At 39.1% G+C, this 21906-nt stretch overlaps 1 protein-coding gene across 5 annotated transcripts in view; it reads right to left on the bottom strand.

Annotated features, from left to right (window-relative positions):
- Nucleotides 1–21906, bottom strand: part of JPH1 (junctophilin 1) — a 91854-nt gene that overhangs the window by 61988 nt on the left and 7960 nt on the right. The gene's annotated exons all lie outside the window — the stretch shown is intronic.

Here is a 21906-nt window from a genome sequence, read left to right as displayed (position 1 = left end):
TAGTTACACAAAGTGGGACTTGGGCACCTTGAAGAAATAAATCCTTTAGTGCCCCAAAGCAGAATTTGTGTTTACAACCTGAAAACTGCATCCACCAAAAGCTTAAAAGTTTCATCAGAGACAATAACGTGCCTGAGCAAGTGGTAAAATGTAATAAAAGAGACCTTTTTTTTTCCCCAATCAAATTTCTTTTATTTATTCTATGCAAAAAGATAAAGGAATATGAACTACAGTTTTGGAAGTAAAAGATCTATTTTTCTAATAGGTTTCAGTATGAAAGCTTTCAAAGTGGTTCATTTTAAGATGACGAAGTCACATCCGCACACCACAGACTCTCTGCTTCTGGAGTTGCAGGACAAGCAGTAAACATTGGGACCTCAGGAAGCAAATCCTGAGTGGACAAACTACCACGCAAGCGGGACTTCATTAATATATAATATGATCCGAAAGATAAATCAAAGCAAATGAACAGTAATGTTAAAATCACCTAAGAAAAGTTTGAATTTAGAAGTCATTAGAAGGATGACCTGCATAAAAGTACAGAATAAACTTTAATGAGATGCCGAAAACGTAGCCCTCTCATAGCAGAGTTACATGTTTCATCTCAGCACAAAATGTTTTCCCACGATTAACAATTGCCATTTTTTCTTGTTATTATGGGCATCATACTCTGCCATACTATGGATATTTACACTTGTTTGGCTTTTTAGTCAAAACATTTATATTTAATTCTGAAGTGATTATTAAAAAGAAAATATGATAGTGTTGGTGGGGTCAGATAGATCATCTCAGATGACTAAACTTCCTTCTCAGAAGCATTTATTTTTTAGTTACTGTTCAACACAAAACTAGAGTGAATACATCTCTAAAACACACTAAAGTTAAGCTCTTTTTCCATCAGCCCTAGATGTACGCCAAACACATCTGCCAAAAAATGCGTTGAACGTTGACACAGGATAAAAATCTGTAACTAAGTGGAGCCTCTAACCCAAGAGAATGCTTTTCTTAAACTTCAGTCTAGACATGATTAATCAAACTTCTGCAAAAGCTAAACATGTTGTCTCATTTAGCAGTTAAAGAGACAGCTACTGAATGGGTTATTCTTTAAAGTTCAAGTACTATTGATTAAGGTTTGATTTTCATATTATTATATTGCGCATTTTTAATTTGATAATATAGCTTGCTAAAAACTTGCTTTTATATATGAACAGATACCCAGGTGCTACAAGGTGTATTTTGCAGAGCTCTGAACTGCTTCAGGCTTTTTTTTTTTTTTTTAAAGTGAGACAGCCTTCATTACAGAGCCAGCAAATTTATGCGGTGTGAAAACAACATGATAAAATATTTATAAAGACTACAATATCTTTAAAATAACCAGAGAATGTGAAATTATAAGTCTGCATAATTAATATGGTTACAACAACTAAAATATTTTCTAAACATATTTTCAGAAATTCAAATAAAATTCATTAATAAAATTCCTCGAAATAAAGCATCCCCAAATGACTAAAGAACTTCAATGGCTTTACCACGCTTTTCTCCATAGTCACTGCACTTAAATTCAGGGCTAAACAGCTTCTGTATCTCCATGGACACATCATATCATTTTCCATGCAGGTAACACAGGTGTAGGACACTGCATCCAGCTCAATCCAGGGGGTTTGCAGACACATTCTAGAAAACTAACAGGATATTTTGGGCACAGCAGAAAAGTGTCAAAAAGGCAGCCTGAAAGTGTCCTTATTTGCTCTGTAAAGTGCTCTTATTTTGGAGGGGAGTTATGCATAAAGCCATGTGCAAGAGCTATTACTCATGGTAAACACTGTGCATCTAGTTCGAACCCTTCACACGTGCTTTGGTGGCAAGCATCCCTATCAGCTGCTCATTCTTTCAGTACCATTATCAGAGATGGATTCAGAGGACAGAAAGGCATCTCTGTTACACATATTGCATACAACAATGCTACTGAATTGTGAATTCACATTAGGGCATTTAAGCCAGGCTACTGAACTGAAGAAGATGGATCTCTTAACTAAAACTGCAGAGTTTGTTTTTTTAAGCACTGCACTGGGTGTGATGAAAAGGCACTTTGAAAACAACTAACTTTGGAAACTGCACATAGCACTTGCAGGGCCAGCAGGATTACACGCATCCTGCCAATCAGGAATTGGTGTATTTTACTCTTTCATGATGCTAAGTGGTGCACAACAAACTAACACCTCCAGCAAATGTCCAGTTAGTGTACACAGGTAAGCTTTCTTCCCATGACAGAGATGCAAGAGACTTCTTTGTCCTGACAGGAAAGTCCTTTTTGAAGGAAGGAAACCTGACTCTTCATTCCAAGCTCAAGGAAGAGATAACAGGAAGAAAAAGAAAAAAACAAACCAAAACAAAAAGCCTCATTGTTTATCTGTCCCACTTTCCCAGGATTATGACTGACCCAAAGTTATCAGAAGACCCTTCCCTAAACTGCTATAGGAGTTTTAGTCTTTCTCTGTATCATTTTGCACACAGTACAATGAACAACTTCTACAAAATGTGGGGTTCCCATATAACAATCTTCTGAATGCTCCCATAAGGGTGCTAAGCACTCTCCATTTCTCAGCTAGCTTCCTGTGCAGAAGAGGACAAGTGGGTGGTGAACACTGATGATGCTGTTGTGAGAACAGGAAGACAGTAATCATAGGATATGCAAAAATAAATAAGCAACATACTGACTTGCCAAAGTAGAGCACTGGGTGGCAGAAAGTACATACAATGTATGGTGAAAAGGCAGAATTACACTGGATCCGATTTTATATGGAGAAGTTTATAACGTCTGCTTTGCATTTACAAGTAAACTCAGAAAAACTGTAAATTTATCAAGACTACTTCTAGCTGCACATGTAAAGAAACAATTTGGGGTACACATCTGAGCTGAATACAGATGTAAAACGATTAATATGAAAAGATTCAAGTCAGTGCAACAAATGAAAAAAGAAAAAAGGTACGTCATCCACCCATCCATCCATCCATCCCTTCCTCTCTGACTTGAGAGCATGGTAGAGAAAGTCAGGAGGAACAAGAGATGAAAAGTGTGTGTAGAGAAGTGAAGGGCATTTTTCGCTATTGTCTTAAACTTGCACTTGGTGTAAAAGGTATTTATCACTTCGGGTAACAGAAACTTTTGCCAATATTCATTGGCCTTGCAGTTTCATGACTTGAACTTGCAAGAAAAGGAGGGATTCCCAAATCATTGATTTGTCTTCAGAAGAAGGCATGATAAGAATTTCATGTCTGATATTTTTCAGAAATCCCTTAAAAAAGGCCATACTGGCATTCATTCCCAGTATCAAAAAATTTCTGCAGGTCAACAGTAAAGTTATGGATACTTTTTAAAAGCATTTTTAGTGCACAGCAGTACCGTAAGGGCACCCATATGCATGAAGTTTCCTATTTTTTATTTATATTATCAAACAATATTCACTCACTCTAGACTATTTGGTAGGAGAAGAAACAGAAGAGACAGTACACTTCCCTGAACTTTGAAAGCTGATGATGCCACATACTTCTTTACATAAATACAAATATAAATACATTTGGCTAAGGGTTTCGGCTCACTTGTATGACTTCTGGCATAAAATAATGGAAAACAGAAGGTGGAGGGCTAAGTTTTGAGCACAATCAGCAACCGAACAGACAAACATACATCTGTGTGCAGTGCAGAGAGCCGATGATAGCACAGAAAAGATGGGCTACTGTATCAGCTGTTAGTGGACTATATTCCTGTCAAATGCTGATAAGCTCTACTCATGCATTGCCTTATTTAGGCAGACTTCTCTGCTGACACACCAATGCACAGTAACAAGCGTGTATGACGTTTCCAATACAGAGAGGCTTCAACTCCTTTTACTAAAAGCATAACAAATATTAAATGGCTGAGTGTCATTTTCTAAGGCATACTGAAAAAGTCTTATTTGCTCATTTAAAAACACATTTCCAGTTATGAAACTTGCATTCTTAATAGTACTTAACGTGGAAACACAATGTAGACTGAAAAAAATGGTCACACAAATCGCATACTTTTTCATAATGCGGATATTTACTCTCTATTTTTAAGACTAAGGAATTTACTGGAACATATGAAAAGATGTTCAACGAGCCTGTAGTTTGGGAATTACTACTTTAAGAACAAGCATAAGTTCGCAGTTTAGCTCCCTAGAAGTAATTCAACCTGAAGATCAAACTTCTCGTACACTCTTTACCTACTTACATACCTGCATACTACTACTACTAGCACACTGCTATGCTAGTCAGGATAACTCTTCTCCTGATTACTTTTAGCTATGTTTATTCTACGATATGACACATATGTGAAGAGAACATTTTTACTAATGCTAAAATGTAACATCTGTTACCTTCGGAACCACTTCACTGGTATCACACTCTCATAACTAGTAGGTTTGTCCTGTTTCTTTGAAGATATTTAACAATAGGCTGCTGTACTGAAGTTAGGAAATCATCATTGCTTTCACTAATGATACTGGTGTCCATTAACTCATATATTGCAAATACACTTACAACTAAACTGCTACTACCAAGATAAATTAGCAGAGAACATACTGTTAAAGTGTGCATCTGTGAAGTTTTGTCATCATGTTTCACTTACTTGCTGACTTGTAAAATCAAGTAATCCGTGATGGGTCTCTTAAGTCATTAGCATGAATTAACAAGATTCTGCTGTATATTATTTCACAGCTACTGCCAAAAGGTCAGCTTTTGAATACAAGAGATCCACTAAATGTCATATATTTAGTGTCCTTTGGAACTATGACAATATATTCTATTAAAACTCACTCTCTATTGTACAATGCCATTAATCATGTTAACTAAAGCACTGAGAATCACAGAATGTTCGGGGTTGGAAGGGACCTCTGTGGGTCATCTAGTCCAACCCCTCTGCCCAAGCAGGGTCACCTACAGCACGCTGCACAGGACCTTGTCCAGGCAGGTCTTGAATATCTCCAGAGAAGGAGAATCCACAACCCCTCTGGGCAGCCTGTTCCAGTGCTCTGCCACCTTCGAAGTGAAGAAGTTCTTCCTCATGTTCAGCTAGAACTTCTTATGCTTCAGTTTGTCCCCGGTGCCCCTTGTCCTGTTACTGGGCACCACTGAAAAGAGTCTGGCCCCTTTCTCCTGACACCTACCCTTATCATATTTGTAAGCATTTACAAGGTCCCCTCTCAGCCTTCTCTTCTTCAGGCTAAACAAGTCCAGTTCCCTCAGCCTTTCCTCATAGGAGAGATGCTCCAGTCCCTTCATCATCCTCATAGCCCTCCACTGGACCCTCTCCAGTAGCTCCTCATCTTTCTTGAACTGGGGAGCCCAGAACTGGACACAGTACTCCAGATGGAGTACGCTCACCGCATACCCCTGCCCCCTCTCACACAAACCTAATGGAGTATTCATAGCCAGGTCACATATCTCTAACATGGTGTCTCACCATAACTAACTTGCTGAAAGGTCACACTAAAGTTTGTGGCATGCTTGGAAAGTAAACTCACATAACCAAGTTCTGCTGTGCACCAGATCCATTGGACTAATGTCCAGCCCATGGCCTGAGAGTGTCCACAGCTCACGAGAACAATTCGCCAAACCCAGGTCTGTCCCTTGGCTGGACGAGTACCCAGAGAAGAGCAGCACACAGGCAGATTGCTGACTGAATTATTCTGGACATAACAGCAGCCCACTCCTGATCATCGTCTTTCCCAGAGCTGCTGCCTCTATCACAAGGCTGTCTGGCTGCCACTATCAGAATTTCACAGCACATTCCATGCCCGCTCCTAAAGATCCTTTGGGAAAAAGCACAGCTGGGAGCCAGCTGTCTGAATGGCTCCGGTGCCCCCTTCTCCTCGGAAGCCCCTCTCATATAGCACGTGCAGTAAGTTACCAAGCATTCCCTGTCACTAGGTAAGTGGTACGTGTACCTAGCCAGGAAAGTTTTGCATCCTGATCTAGATTACTTTCCAGAAACACGTGCGAAACAAGCAAAGCTGAGGAAAACAAATCATGCTTGATAAGATGCTTTTATCTGGTTAACTAGCACACAGAAGAACTTTGCAATACAAAAGCAGCTGCACTGCAAAAAGAAGTAAGAAGCGGCAACCTGTATAATTAGATATTTCCACTGCAAACCCATGTGATCTGTTGATAATTTTTCTCACATATATGTAAATCCAAACCCCAGATTTTCTAGTAGAGCAATAAAACACAAAAATCTACCCTCAGTCAAGCTTTTCAAAGCAAACCCCCTGCCCTGACTTCCAGAAACTTGGATATCCTCAGCAACTGAGCTGCCATATCTTTCCAGAATAAATTCTGTCACCCTTACTTATATTAAGCTGTACCATACTCAAATCTTTTTTGTCCGAGACAGTGCGTAGAATGGCATAGCATCCAGCATGAGTAACAGCAGACAGAATGTGACATATGGATTCATTACAGAAGCTTCATCGTTTGCAAAGGGAAAGGACTAAAAAGTTCTATCAGTTCCTCTGCAATCCATAAAATAAACACAGAATTTTAGTTTTTCTGGGAATTATGAAGAGTGGGCACCTAAGACAGCATACTGAGAACCTAAAGGTTTCCTTCAGTGGTAACTAAACTGTCTCTGTACTTGATTATCCCTTGATTTCCAGCTGGGAACTTCTAGAATCTTGGCTTTGGCCTCTTAACTGCCTGTGACTCCCACAAAACACACCACTCTCAAAGAACACTATTCCACCAGTGGTATCCTGCTAGCACTGGAACCAGTGGGAGTTTTGCTGTCCATGTCAGCATGGGCAACATTTAATATTTCACTAATGGATTATGTGAAGAATAAAAACTGCCAGGTTCAGCTCACACTTTTATACTCCAAAGCTACATGTTAAATAGTCTATTTACCATTTATTTGTTCTTTGATTAAAACTTCAGAAAGTGATATTTTTTCTGCTCCTAAAAAGAGAGTAACATCTCAGGAAATATTTTAATAATAAGGTGAGTTTTTTAAAAAATATTGACCAACTTTTTTCCCCTTCATCTGCTGAGCAGCAAGCTGTATGCTCCTTTCCAGCTTCTCTTCACCTCAAAATTAGCCAAATAACAGCAACAATGAGTTGCTGATCAGAGCATGATAACTCAGTGCATTCCTTCAGAATGAAAAGTAGAATAAAAAGCAGCAAAACAAACACCTTATGTTACTACCACAGTCTCATCATCATTTTTTGCATAATCGACCTCTGGGATTAATAAAGTACACTTTGAGGTGTTCTTCAGGGTCATGAAAGGGAAGATTACTTCATATTATAATACGGAAACATTTGCGTCTTTTCATACTAAAATTCCACAAAATTCTCTCCATTCTGATTGTAATTTTTAGATCAATTCAATAAGAAAATATTTTTCTAATATCAATAACATTAATAAACTCCTATGCATGACAAGGATCCCTCCTACTGCAACTCTCCTGCTTTCACTTACAAATAACAGAATCTGAATCACGCCATTCTTTCCTTGTTTTTGTTGTTGAATAATGTAGGTCTTCCACTTTAAAATGCTCATGCTTGAACTCACTGCTTTATTCATGAGGTTCAGCACAATGACCTTAACTAAGTTTTTTTTAAAAAATTATAAAAATAATAGAATCATAGAATGGTTTGGGTTGGAAAGGACCCTATAGATCATCCAGTTCGAACCCCCCTGCCATGGGCAGGGACACCTTCCACTAGACGAGGTTGCTCAAAGCCCCATCCAACCTGGCCCTGAATACTTCCAGGGAGGGAGCAGTCACAGCTTCTCTGGACAACCTGTTCCAGGGCCTCACCACCCTCAGATGAAGGAAGGAATTTTTTTCTTGTATCTGATCTAAACCTACCCTCTTTCAGTTTAAAGCCATTACCCCTTGTCCTATCACTACATGCCCTTATAAAAACTCCCTCTCCAGCTTTCTTATAGGCTCTCTTGAAGTACTGAAAGGCTGCAACAAGGTCTTCCTAGAGCCTTCACTACTCCAGGCTGAACATCCCCAACTCTCTCAGCCTGTCCTCACAGGAGAGGTGTTCAGCCCTCGGATCATTTTTGCAGTCCTCCTCTGGACCCGCTCCTACAGGTCCATGTCTTTCCCGTGCTGAGGGCTCTAGAGCCGTGACTGTTTTCTCTGGCATGAATATTAAGCCATATTTCAGAAGTAGAAAGGCAGAAGACAGCCAGAATGCCTTGATACCATTCTCTCTAGGGGCTATCAGCAATTGCATACACCCCAACATCCATGGGCAGATACTAGTTATTTCCTTTTGAGAAGAAACTAGCGACTTGAAGACTACAAGTCTGTGATTTCTTTTCCCTGTGACTTACCAGGAAAGAGAGAGAAAAAAACTTGTTTATTCTTACCAGCACAGTGCCTTTGAAGACGATATTCTTGGATTTAAACAACACAACAGACTTCTAAAAAACTCCCACAGGAAATCATCTTCTCATTGCTCCTGCTATTATTAGTGAATATATTTTTCTAACACTTGCGTGAGGACAAGTAGACTTGGTTCCACCATTTCACTCATTTAGAACTTATATAGTGAACAGACTCCAGAGTCTGTACAACTTAAAAGATGAGTTGGAACATGTGGAGACAAATATTCCAGACAGAATGGAGCAAGAGCAAACAGAAGAGCAATAGTAAGTTGTTCAGTCAGAAAGAAATAGTAACAACTGCAGCTCTCTACTCATACTCTACAAGATGCATGACTGCAGAGTTGAACTCTTGAGAAGGGTCTAAAAAAGGCACAGCCTTCTCCCATTCACCTGTAAAGAACACAGCGGGTGAAAGCACAGAAAAGCTTGCCGAGGAAAGCTTGAACCCTTTGTGTATATACTCGGCCTGAAGCAGTACATAAACAATACTAGCTTTAAGATGATGCTGTATACTTTGATAATTGCATTTTTTGGCACTGAGTAAAGGAAAAAAGGCCTAGTATTGTGCCTCTGCCTATAGGCATTGTTTCTGAGCAACACTGAACAAGTTAATGGGGTATATCATAGTATTTCAACAAAAGGTGCCCAAGTACTTTTCAGGATGTTCTCATGCCCTTTAGCCAGCTGATTTTATGTAGTCTTTCCCCTTACATGGAAAGGGATTGCTCCGATGGCATAATTTCCTTTTTTCATTAAATCATTTTTTTTCTTTTTCACTACAGCTACACAATAGAAAACCAAACAGCAGGAAAGGATGTAACTGCAGGCTAAGGTGACACTTGGTTGACCTTAGGATACAAGCGGACTTGTCTTGTCACATTCACAAAGAACAAAATCTTGCAGCCCTATCACAGGCAACCCAAACACAGGCCACAGTTGCGGTATAACACAACATGAGCTTTTTGCCACAAAGCTATTTTAAAAAGCCAGCAGTCCACAAAGTTATCTCATCACAAACATTTTTCATGAGCATTTCACTTAATTATCTACAAGTTTAATTTGAGCTTTTTCCTTCATTTACCAATGTAGAGAATTGGAGTTATAGCATCAACTTATTACTAATCCTGTTTATACAGTGAAGTATTGGAATAGCATACTGAGAAATATATCACTAGATCTTTAAGATTAAAATCAGAGAAAAATCTTGAAATGTCAAAGATTTAATTAATCTAAGGGAAGAAGAACAATTTTTCTCATGCTGTCTCCTTACAGAGGTCTCTGGAATAGATTCACTCTAGAAAATCCCTTATTTGAAGTGAAACAGAAAAGTGCAGAAAAAAGACAACACTTAGCTCTACAGCTGGTCATTGTGACCATATCTTCTCTTGCATACATAAAGAGCTTTCTAGAAAGATGACTCATCTTATTTCACAGTACCGTGGCCTTCAGCAGTGGATCTGATCTAAATTACTATTAATTAAAAAATACCCCCCTGCCAAAACAAACCACAAACCCAAAGAAAAGATCATACTGCCCCAGAGTAACAATAAAGAAGGAATACATCGTACAAAAGCAGCAGCATTTTCAAATTTTGAAGTAATAATAGTTATCAGAAGCTTTTAGTAAACCCCATTTTTAACCTTTTGAATGAAAAATGATATAAATATAATCTGAAACTCTGAAAAAAAGATCTGATGTAAACCAAAAACTTTTTTCACTTGATGTGCTGTAAAATGCAGATTTCTAAAACGCACCACAGCATGAGACCAGCAGCCGACAGAAATCGGATGGTTATATAATTTGGTGGTTAAGCAAAGATATTTTTAGTGCTTTGCTAATCCATCTAATGCATTTCTTTCCAAGAGAAGAAAACGCATTACACTGAAAGCAATAACAGGGTCAAAACATGGGGATATTGACAAGGAATTTACATTTTCTAGAAACAAAAAAGTGTCAGAAATTATTCTTAATGGTATCCATTTCTAAGCAAGGCTTATTAGTGATTGGGAAGCAGGTGACACTTATACACAAATAATTGAAAGAAGAGCTAAAACAAAGAAGGAAAACTCACAAAAATGCTTCCAACAGCAATCTCATAGTGCAACACAAGCTGACACCACCTCAAGATAACAAAGCAAGTATAAAAGTAAGCGTGTAGGCAACTTCTGAGTGGCATATGAAGTTTTTGCTCCATGGGAATCCTGAAGCAACTTATACTTTCTCTCAAAAAAAAAGTACTTTTTGGAGAACAGACAGTAAGCAACCATTAAGAGATATTAATGTAATTATGTAATAGCTCTAAAATTAAGATTTCAATTTTTTCTCTCAGGTCCTTTTTACTACACTGTTCCTGCATTAATAAATGCTTACTATATGAAGTAATAAAGTCTTGATACTGTATTTAAAATCTTTCACAGAAAAATATGACTATGAAAACTAACTAAAGGCAGTTTTACAATGCTTACTATCAGGGATATGAAAAGAATCTTGCTATTCATTTCCCCTTATATTCCACTTCATATTTACCTCGGAAGGAACAAAACATTTTTAAATTGAAAGCATGGGAATAGACTGAAAGCATGGGAATAGGAGGGGCAAAGCACACCAAAAATATTTCTCCAAACAGTAAATATTTGTGAAAAACAAACCACCCTGAGTTAAAACACTCCTTACTGTAATCTGAAACAAAATACAGCTGACTTAACTGTTAAAAGGTCTTATTTAATCTGGTTTAAAGTTTCATTTCTTAATAGATGGAAATGTCAAAGTTGCCTACAAAATACTTGTCTCCTCAGCTGACTTGCACCTAAGCAAGTTCCATTTCCGTCTCCCTCGAAACTTGTACTTGCCAAATGAGACAATTCAGTGTCAAAGAGCAGAGAAAAAGATGAGAATATCTCGAACATGTGAGTTAGTTTTACTAAGGAGAGACAATAAACGGTTTCAGGCTCAGACAGATGATATCTAATGGTTTTAAGTTTAACAGTGAATGTATAAAAGCAGATAATCCAAGAGGAAACTGTCACCACAATTCTGGAAAGTGAATTTTTATGCAAAACCAGGACTATTTACCTGAATGGATTAAGCAGTGCTAGGTAACACATCCACCTGAATATGCGTTTTCATGTGCCAGCAAATTCAAGGCAAATTAATTCTCGTTTTTTTCAGAGAACACTATCTTTTTAAACAGAACAGAATTCCTTAAATTGTCAGGGGCCTTGAATAAGCAAACAGGGTTTCCGAAGACAGTTTAAGCTGACTTTTCTCAGACTGGCCTATGAAGACTCAGTCAGGATGTTCTTTGAACTGTCAACGAAAAATGTCTGCATTATTACAATGAGCTGATTAAACACGTTGTGAAACAGCAAATAAGTGGAAGGACTTCTGCTGTGAGAAAGCCAGCTCACAGGTTTTGCCAGACCAACGGTTGTACGATCCCTACTCAAACACCAGTGCACACAATTCAACTTTTCTGAGGACTTTTTTTGTGCTGGTACAAAATTTAATTACTACTGTATATCGAAAGTTTTCGATTCTAGCTTTATCCTTGCTGGAAACAGCAAAACTCTAGGTGTACAACAAAGTGTCAGAGATTTCAGATAGGTTATCTATCTGTACTGTATTTCAAGCTTCTTGAAAGACATCAGCTCACCACCAAGGTCCAAGGCCAAAGTTCATCATGTTAAGCGGGGACTATATCTGTCAGCACTTAACTCACAACCTATTATACAGACCTCAAAACCACTTTTACAGCTTTTTAACCATAAGTGCAAGGAGCAGATGAATTCAAATTAAATATCTATTACATCTCAAAGTTGGAACATATGAGTGAACTGTTAGAAGTCACTTAGAGCATCTTCTGATCAACTGAACTTTGAAGAAAGCATCAAATCAAATTTACGACAAAGTCCTTGGTGAACTCATTCAGAACCATCATTTTGACCAATTGCTCTCTGCATTCATGGTCCAGAGACCCAGCAGAGCTAAAGCTAAATGCTATCCACTTTCCTAATCCTTCTGCTAACAAAGGTTCATCCCAGGAGCTCCACTAAGCAGTTTTTCCATCAGAAACGCATCGCATCCGTGCATATCACACATATGCACTTTGACATGAAAATGTTCAGTGTCTTTTCTTCATAACAAGTATCACTATAGCAAATTATATTTTTTATTAAGTTCAATTATGAACAATATGACTAGATTTTTGCAGGTGGTCTAAATTTTAAGCATACAATATACACACTAATTTTTATTTGTCCTATTTCAGTCTTTAAACAAAACCTGTTTCTGAAACAGAACAACAACAGAACAACAGATCAACTGTGCGTTAGAAAAAAACCCATGTGGCATACCCTAACAAACATCACTTGGGAATGTGAAACACCCTGTATGAATTTCTTCTGATAATTTCATATCAATTGAGAATATAAACCAATCAATATTCCTACTTGTACACTGCACTGTTAAGAAACTGAATGAAGACAAATACGTACCTTTCTTCTTAAACTCCTACAACAAAGAGCTGAGAACTCAAATCTAACTGATTTCATGTCAGCTAGGAGCTAACAAGGAAATTCCTGACTTTCAAGCACAAATCAGTAACACCATCTCTTTCCATTGATTCCTGCTTTTAACGTAGTGGGACCCATTCCTCACCAGAAACCCCCTGGAAACTAAGTGGAGGAAGTTAAGATAAAAAAAGAGAGGAACTGCTTAAGTGAATAAAAAAAGTAGTTCAGACAGAGAATGGGATGGATTAAATTACTGTTTTTCCCAACCAAGAAGGTTCGCCACTGGATACCCACAGGGCTCGGAACCCATGACGTTGCTAAATGTGGGGGAAAAGGTACAACAGCTAAGTGACAGAATCTGTGAACATCACTGTTACAGAGCAGACGTCTGCGGGACAACTGCAAAGAAAGGCTGCACATAACTCTCTGATCACTCTTAAATGGCAAATGAAGCTCAATTTAAACGTGACGTGCAAGGCAGAACCTAACTTCATATATAAAGTAAGAGGCTTTGAGATGACCTCAGGAATGAGGTCTATGGGAGACTACAGCTATATAGTAGTACTGGGAAAATACCTAAAGAGGACAAGAATAATAATCAATTGGTTGTTGCATGTGTTAAACACTTACTTGGGTTTGAGGGGAGACAAGCCCATAAGGAGAAACCTACTCCTGAACACCAGTCACTAAGAGACTGCACCTCTGCCTCCCTGAACAGTGAAAGCAGAGAACTGCAGAAGAATGAAGAAGCAGAAAACAATGTACAAAGAGAGCAGTAATAAAAAACAATAGTGAGGTAGGCAAAAGAAAGCAAGTCAGTGTGTGAAAATACGTACCAATGTCCATTAGATGCCTATATTAGCTCTACCTAGACTTATGCAAACCATTTGACACTGACCTGAATGACGTCCTTGTCTCTAAATCGGAAACACATGGATATGATGTATGGACTACTCGGTGGGTAAGGAATTGGCCGGATGGTCACACTCACAGAGTTGCTGTCAATGGCTCGATGTCCAAGTGGAGACTAGTGATGAGTGGTGTTCCTCAGGGGTTGGTATTGGGACTGGCACTAATTAACATCTTTGTCAGCAACATCAACAGTGAGATTGAGTGCACCCTCACCAAGTTTGCCGACAACAACAAGCTCAGTTGTGTGGTCGACACGCTGGAGGGAAGGGATGCCATCTAGAAGGACCTTGACAGGCTGGAGAGGTGGGCCTGTGTGAACCTCATGAAGTTCAACAAGGCCAAGTGCAAGGTCCTCCACACGGGTCAGGGCAATGCGAAGCACAAATACAGGCTGGGCGGAGAATGGATTCAGAGCAGCCCTGAGGAGAAGGACTTTGGGGTGCTGGTTGACAAGAAACTCAGCATGACCCGGCAATGTGCGCTTCACAGCCCAGCAGGCCAACCGTATCCTGGGCAGCATCAAAAGCAGCATGGCCAGCAGGTCGAAGGAGGGGACTCTTCCTCTCTACTCTGGTGAGACCTCACCTGGAGTCCTGCATTCAGCTCTGGAGCCCTCCGCACAGGAAAGACATGGACCTGTAGGAGCGGGTCCAGAGGAGAGCCACAAAAATGATCAGAGGGATGAAACACCTCTCCTATGAAGAAAGGCTGAGAGAATTGGGGCTGTTCAGCCTGGAGAAGAGAAGGCTCTGGGAATACCTTACAGCAGCTGTCCAGTACCTGAAGAGGGCTGACATGAGAGCTGGAGAGGGACATTTTATAAGGGCATGTAGTGATAGGACAAGGGGTAATGGCTTTAAACTGAAAGAGGGTAGGTTTAGATTAGATATAAGAAAGAAATTCTTTACTATGAGGGTGGTGAGGTACTGGAACAGGTTGCCCAGAGAAGCTGTGGCTGCCCACTCCCTGGAAGTGCTCAAGGCCAGATTGGATGGGGCTTTGAGCACCTGGTCTGGTTGAAGGTGTCCCTGCCCATGGTAGGGGGGTTGGAACTAGATGATCTGTAAGTTCCCTTCCAACCCAAGTCATTCCATGATTCTATGAATCTATATATAAAAAAATGTATTAATTGCCAGAAAACTGAAGTCATAACATGTATCACTGATCAAACAGTATTCAAACAAACAGTATTACTCATTGAACTACACCAGTTTACATAAAATTAATTATCATTTGGGAAGTATACAATTAGATCAACATAAGAGGCATTAACTAAATCTTTTAAATTACTATTTCTCTGCTGTAGTTGTTCACTGAAAAACATCCTACTCTAGAATACCGATCAAAAATGTTGCAGTTCGATGTCAGCACATTTTCTCATTTCTTTGGAGAAAGAAGCTGGGAAGGTTCTGTATCAATCTGTTTAGTCTCTGAGGAAATATTCACACAAATTACTCAAGCTCTGCCTAGTGCTACCAGCCACATGCATGTACTTGTACTACATATAGTAGAAATACAAAACTTTTTGGTTTTGAAAATATTTTTATAGCAATCAATAATGTAAGTCTAATGGCTTTACGCTGTGGTTCATCTGTGACTAACCCGTACAAAAAATACAGATTTTTTTTTTCAAATGAAGATATATTTCCATCACAGAAACTCTACTGAAAATCAGTAGAGACAGATGCTGTTTATGGCTTAGCTCTTGAACAATTGTAGTAATACAGATGAAAACTGAGATGCTGAGTAAAAACTAAGGCAAAAATCTGCATAACAGCTCATCTTCTTTGGCTACAAAAAAAACAAACTAGTCTTTTGCTAGTGTTTCTCAGTATAATCAAAAAAAGCATTAGTGTTTTCACCTACATCTGCTGGGCTGATATTGTAAAGATTCTTTCAGCTCCTAAATTAAGTATTCTGGAAACCGGGAAAACAAAAACTTTACCCATCTGAACAAAAAAACATTTCAAAAAGGTTTACATATTAAAAAAAGGTTTTCTTACACGTTTACTTTAAAAGCAATGGTACGCAGTGTTGGTTCGTTTATGTTTTGAAAGCAGAGGATATTTTCAATGTTATACCAGCAATCTCCTGATTTTAAACAGGTTAGAATATCAGCTCTGGAGTAACAATTCTATGTCTATTGCAAACACAAAGTAAGACTGGCTGTACTCCAGAACTGTCTTTTTTTTTTCGCTTTTAAAAATGTCCCTATTCAGACCTATGCTTGTAGGTAGGTGTATCTGGATATAGGTAATCTGAGCAAAATGTTAAATACTTGAGGCTTTCTTGAATTTCCATCTGAGGGATAGCACAGGAGTAATTTTGTGTATTTTTAGCCATGTAATCTTACTGCATTAAATACTAAGAAAAGAAATCAAATCTGTGTAGCAATGTTTATAGAATTTGTGTATTTCAAACAGATGTATTATTCATTCCCCAGCAAATAAAAGAGGAACAGTCCAAGACCGTACTCTTTCACCAACAAGTTGTTTGCGAAATCTCACTGAAAACGTGCCCCACTGAAGTTACTGGTATAAATCCCACAGGATTCACGGAAAGTATGGTTACCTATAAAGAATGCAAAATTAACATTAAAATTACTATCCATAGCAACTGAAGACTTATTTGAAGTTTTACCACAGCATTTTACTTATTATCTTCAAATAGACTACGTAGTAAAATGATTAAAACTGATTTTGTTCTGAACAAAGGCAGCTCTTTGTACTAAAGCAAGCAGTCTTAGATAAATATCTTTGGTATTTGTTGGATCCTATTCCTAAACGCAATGTTCATATTTCAGCTATAATAAGTAAAGCATCTCAAAGACGTGTGAGGCACTACTCTTTCAAGTGTCCAGTTTAGTTTCTTGAGTAGAGATTGGTAGAGTCAGCTAAATCCATCATGGAAAGCTGTGTGCGGTCCACATAATTCAGCGCCGTTTGGAATGATTGGCAGCTGCCATCTAGTGCAGACACAAACTTTACTACAACATGTATATAATGCCAGCTCTCCTTAGAAATCACAGTTTGTTCAGGTCAAGCTGAGAGCAGGGGGTCACACAAGGCAATAAACGCAACAAAGTAACTAGCTACTAAAGCACTCTGTACTCCTTCCTGATGGTTCCACCTCCTTCACATAAACCCACCCCATGCAGGCAGCATACTGAAATTTCTCTGAATTAAGATTTTGAAAAACACGCGCACTGGTTTCTTCTGTAACTGCTGTACTGTGAACATCAGCGTTCTGGGGTGGACAACTGCTCTGTGCCATCCAGAAGCAAGAGCTGCCCAGTGACTGAAGCCAACGCTCCAGGACCCAGGCCCAGGCTGGGGCAGTGCCAGGCCAGGCGTCAGGGTAAATCACAGCTCTCCCAGTCACCTTCAGCGTCGAACACTATACAAGCCAGCTACTGGCTCCAGGAGGTGCCTGTGACAGCGAGGGAGTGCAGGGACCCAAGAAAGTGTAAGCTGCGGCAGCAGGCTCCCTCCCAAATGAAATCAAAATCTTTCTGCTGGGTCTCTGCTACCAAGTCAATCCTCCTGTACCTTCCTCCTGTGGCCCCTCCACCACCTCGGGGCTCCTTCGCAGCCACACAGAACAAAGTGAGCTGCTCACGACACAGGATCACAATCAGAGAGTCAGTAGTTTTTATTAAAAAATAAAGGCTGAAACTAAGCCATGACATCTGTGCACTTGGACACAAACACATTAAAAATATAACTTGAGCTGTCTAAAAATGCTACTCCGAAAAAAAAATCGCTGCAGAACAGACACCAGTTAATCCCCCTGCAGCGCTCCCCCGAAAAGGTCTTCCTGACTACAGGCTTGCTAGTCACTGCTACCCAAGCACAGACAGCTAATTAAAAAGGAGAAACTGCTCTATGTTATTAGTTGCAAGATATTAATTTTACTGTTATCTTGATCTCAGGTCCTTTCAAAGTACTTTGCCAGTTTCTTTCTGTTTGTTGGGTGCTGCCATTTTCCCAGACAGCAAAGGTAATTTGGTTGTGCCATGCCCAACAAAGGCACCATTATCCTTCACCAAACCTCAGGTGCTCATGTAATGAAACTCCACTACAATATTGCTATTAAGGTGGTCAAAGGTTCTCACAGCATATTATGACAGTATACCTTACTTAAAACTCACTAATAGCTTTGGAGTAATTAAAACCATTTAGCTTCTGTTGAAAAGAGAATAAAAAAGAAGATACAATTCCTTAACCTGCTTGATTTATGACCTGAAAGATCAATGAAGTATTAGGAAAACATCAACAAGGAAACATTTTTTCTTTTGATTTGTTTCTCCCTTTTCCTCCTTACACTATCTTCTGATTCATATTTCTTACTCAACTCCTACTGTACTTTTTTCTTGTCCCTCTGTGTCCCTGCAAAATTTTTTTCCTTGGAGAGTCAGCACTTAAAGGAGAATTTCTAGTTGAGCACTAGCTAGAAAAAAAATCTGAAGGGAGGAAAAAAAAGGCCTGGCTTCAAGAGCTCAGTTCCGAACCCGTAATATTGACTTTTCTAGACAGAATCTAGTATATGAAGGGTTGTACACAAACAAACATCATTCCTTCTGCTTCCAGTGCTGCATATTTACTTACAGGATTGATACATTTTAAAACACCCAGTAATACTGAGTATTAGAAGGTAAGTTTATGTTCAAACTCTGAAAATCAATTCCAAAACCATTATAGTTTATACCATCATAAGTACTGATGAAGGCAAAGTTAATGTAACACACTAAATCGCTCCTCTAATGAGAACTTCAGTGATTTTCATACTAGGACAGAAGAGCTCTAACATAATCCCAGCTCATCCTGAACTGCAGAGGGATAGCTCCTTTGAATCAGACACATGACAGTGACGAAAAGGAAGTTCAAAAGCCCTACAGTGAGAATGATTTGATATCTTCAAAAGAAATTCCTGTTTGACTCTTGGTTGAGTGGACATTTGGGGCTTTCTAACATCTTCCAAAGGTATCTTAAATATACATCTTCCAGCATTTGAAGCATTTCACACGTGCTTGAAATAACATAGAAAAGATCTTATAAAAAATATCTGGAAGGCAGCTTTTCCTTTTCGACATCAAGGCCCAAAAAAGGCATATAGAGTACACCTGACTGCTTTTAGCCCAAATGGGTTAAAGATGAATTTGACCTAACTACTGCCTACAGTAATGATTAAAAAAAAAAAAAAGCCTTTTAATATTTTAAAAGGGAAAATATTGAACATACTTCTTAAATTCCTCAAATTTTGGGATTTTTACATTCGTGCCTCAATATCTTAAATATAGCTAGTAAAACTATAACAGATAATGTTAAGCTGCGTTATCATTTTAAAAGCATTTTTATTCATTGCTAATTTATAATCTGGTTTGAATACAGATCTGTGTAGCAGAGGCTGGTAACTATTTCCCTAATACAGCAGCTTTCTATATATCACACGATTTTGCGAGCTGGTATCTTATGAGAAATGCGGCTATTATATCTTATATATATATATTATATAAAACCCAAAGACCGAGTCAGGGGAGCCAATGTAAATTCGGGCTCAGAGAAGCAACGTTTAACCCAACTTTTAGATTTCTGTTTGTATATCAAACTGCCATGATAGATAAGGGAAGACTATACAGATAATTAAGGAGGACTTTTAGACATAAAAACACATCAGGAATATAAAGCAAAATAGTTGTTGGTCTTGTTGACGACTGCGTGGACCCTGTCACAGGTCAAACTACCAGCCAAACCTGTCATGAGCAGCAGGAAGCTACGAAGAGGAGTATGGTCTGGTTTCATTTGGCTGAGCAAACATTTCATGAATAAACAATACAGGAAGAACAGCATACAACTCAAAGTTGCGTCGATATCTGGCTGAGAGTCAGGGTTTCTAGCATTTTGGAATGCAACCCCGTATATTTGATGGGGGTGAGAAAAGGTCTATCTAGAGAGTTCTTCCACTGACAGAATGGAAACATACAGTAAGCACGCGTTGCTGGTGACACCTGCAAGGTCTGAAACCTAGAAGGTTTCACAGGCCAGCGAGTGGTGAGATCATGCCACATGGGCAGAACCACCTTCATATTACACATCAGAGAAATTTAAAAAAGGCACTCCTCCTGGACTTTGTCTAGTAGTGATCGTTCGGAAACAGACAAGACCGCCATCCTCACATTCATCTATGACATTGCAGGAATGCTACTGTCTGAAGTACTAATATATTATTAATGTATCAATTTGGTAAAAAAGCAGTCACAAACGAATACTGGTCCTCAAATTTCAATGGGACAGAAGCAAGTTCTCTCATCCTGAAACTGTACCAATCCAGTCAGCAACTGCTCGAAGCACAAGTTTCTTCTCAATGGTCTTCTAGAATCTCTTCCACATGATCTGGCTCTTAGCCAGCCAGTGCTACTGACTCTGCCTGTATGACAGTCCCTTAACTCACATGAAGCCATGGCCTTGCTCCCACTGGTTGATATTAAAAGCAGTTTTGAGAACTTCAGAGACGGGAAGGGTCGTGTCATCCCTACTGGGTGAGTCCAACACACACTCACAAGTGAAGTTAACGTAATCTTTATGCCTGATGTTGCCTGACTAGGTGTCAGGTCTCCTTGCCTTTGACTCAGTGCCACTACAGTTAGTGCAAATGCTACGAAAAGAGAGGAAACCTGAATCTGCAATGTTGCTATCCATACTGGCAGTCGTGGGACTGTTTAATAGAGATTCTCAGCTGAAAAACCAAAGGAATTGCCCATGGTCACAGCTGCACCGCAACTGATGCCTTCTGTTGTTGCACTTTCAAAAACATCTTTTCAAGAAATACACGTTGTTTTCATGGACTGTTCCAAAAGAAGGAATTTGAACTCTGTCCTTCACCTAAACTTCAAAGGAAGGAACGGAAAACAAAACACTTTAGAGACATGTCCCTTCTTAAAGAGGAAGTACACACACTGTGCCTTGCAACCTAACAGACTCAGACTACAGCTTTTTAATAGCTTTATGGGGACTCAGAGTGGTGACTCCCCCATCCACATATCCCATCACATCAATTTCTTCAAAACTAGGGCTTATTTTGTACTGACAGAACATTAACAGTATTCAGTAATTTCTTAAAGTTAGCTATTGCAGATCTGCTTTACTAATGTGGCATGCTGTAATATAATGCCTTACATATATTTATAGCAGTAATTGAGTATATGCTACCCTTTACTTGGGTGACCAGTGCTCAAAAAAAGTTCTTTACCAGCATGCTAAATTCATGTTTGTGTCTCAACTACTTTTCACTCTGAGCTATACATTTATTCAAGCTTTCCCAGTTATGCAGTTTTCAGTCTTTTTCTGTATTATTTTTGACTGTCAGAAAAGGGATAGTCACTGGGCACACACTGACCACACTAAATCAGGAATCAGTTGTTCAGTTCTAAGTGTAATGTGACATCCTCCTTCTAAAATAGCATGAAGATTTTCTTTCATGCACATCTCAGGGCTCATTTTTTGATCCACAGCATATTTCAAGAAAAGCCTGCCTGAGGAAACAAACTAAACCAAACAACAGAGAAACTGCCACAGAAACTTACTGGAAGGCATTAAAAACTAAATAGCTTTTTAAAGAACTCTCAGGCTTCACAGTAAAACCTATTAAAATTGTCTATTCTGATTTAATTTGTAACAATTCCATTTCAGACAACTTTGCTTGGTTGTTGGTTAGGAGTTCAAAGTGAAAATGATGGTTTTCCCCCACTGCTAATACCCGTACACGTCTCCCATCTCAAACACTTAACAAATAGGCGGGGAGATGACGACCACCACTATTTGAAGTGGTGGCCAGAAGATCCAGATGAATTCAGACTCCAGGAGAAGCATGCTCCAAAACAAAAGAATCCTCATACAGAACTCTTTCAGCGGATACTGTCCTGGCAAATGAATCAACAGTGTCTAAGCACAAGAGCCTCAACCGTTATTCTTACACCATTCATACCAGAGTCTCTCGGATAAACAGATGCACCTCTAGATGCTCAATGTGAAATGGGCAACGCAAACCATTCTTTGTT

This window comes from Opisthocomus hoazin, chromosome 3 (genome assembly GCF_030867145.1).
Source record: "Opisthocomus hoazin isolate bOpiHoa1 chromosome 3, bOpiHoa1.hap1, whole genome shotgun sequence".
Taxonomy (NCBI): Eukaryota; Metazoa; Chordata; class Aves; order Opisthocomiformes; family Opisthocomidae; genus Opisthocomus; species Opisthocomus hoazin.
The sequence above is the reverse complement of the archived record's forward strand: the minus strand, read 5'-3'. Positions and strand labels throughout refer to the sequence as shown.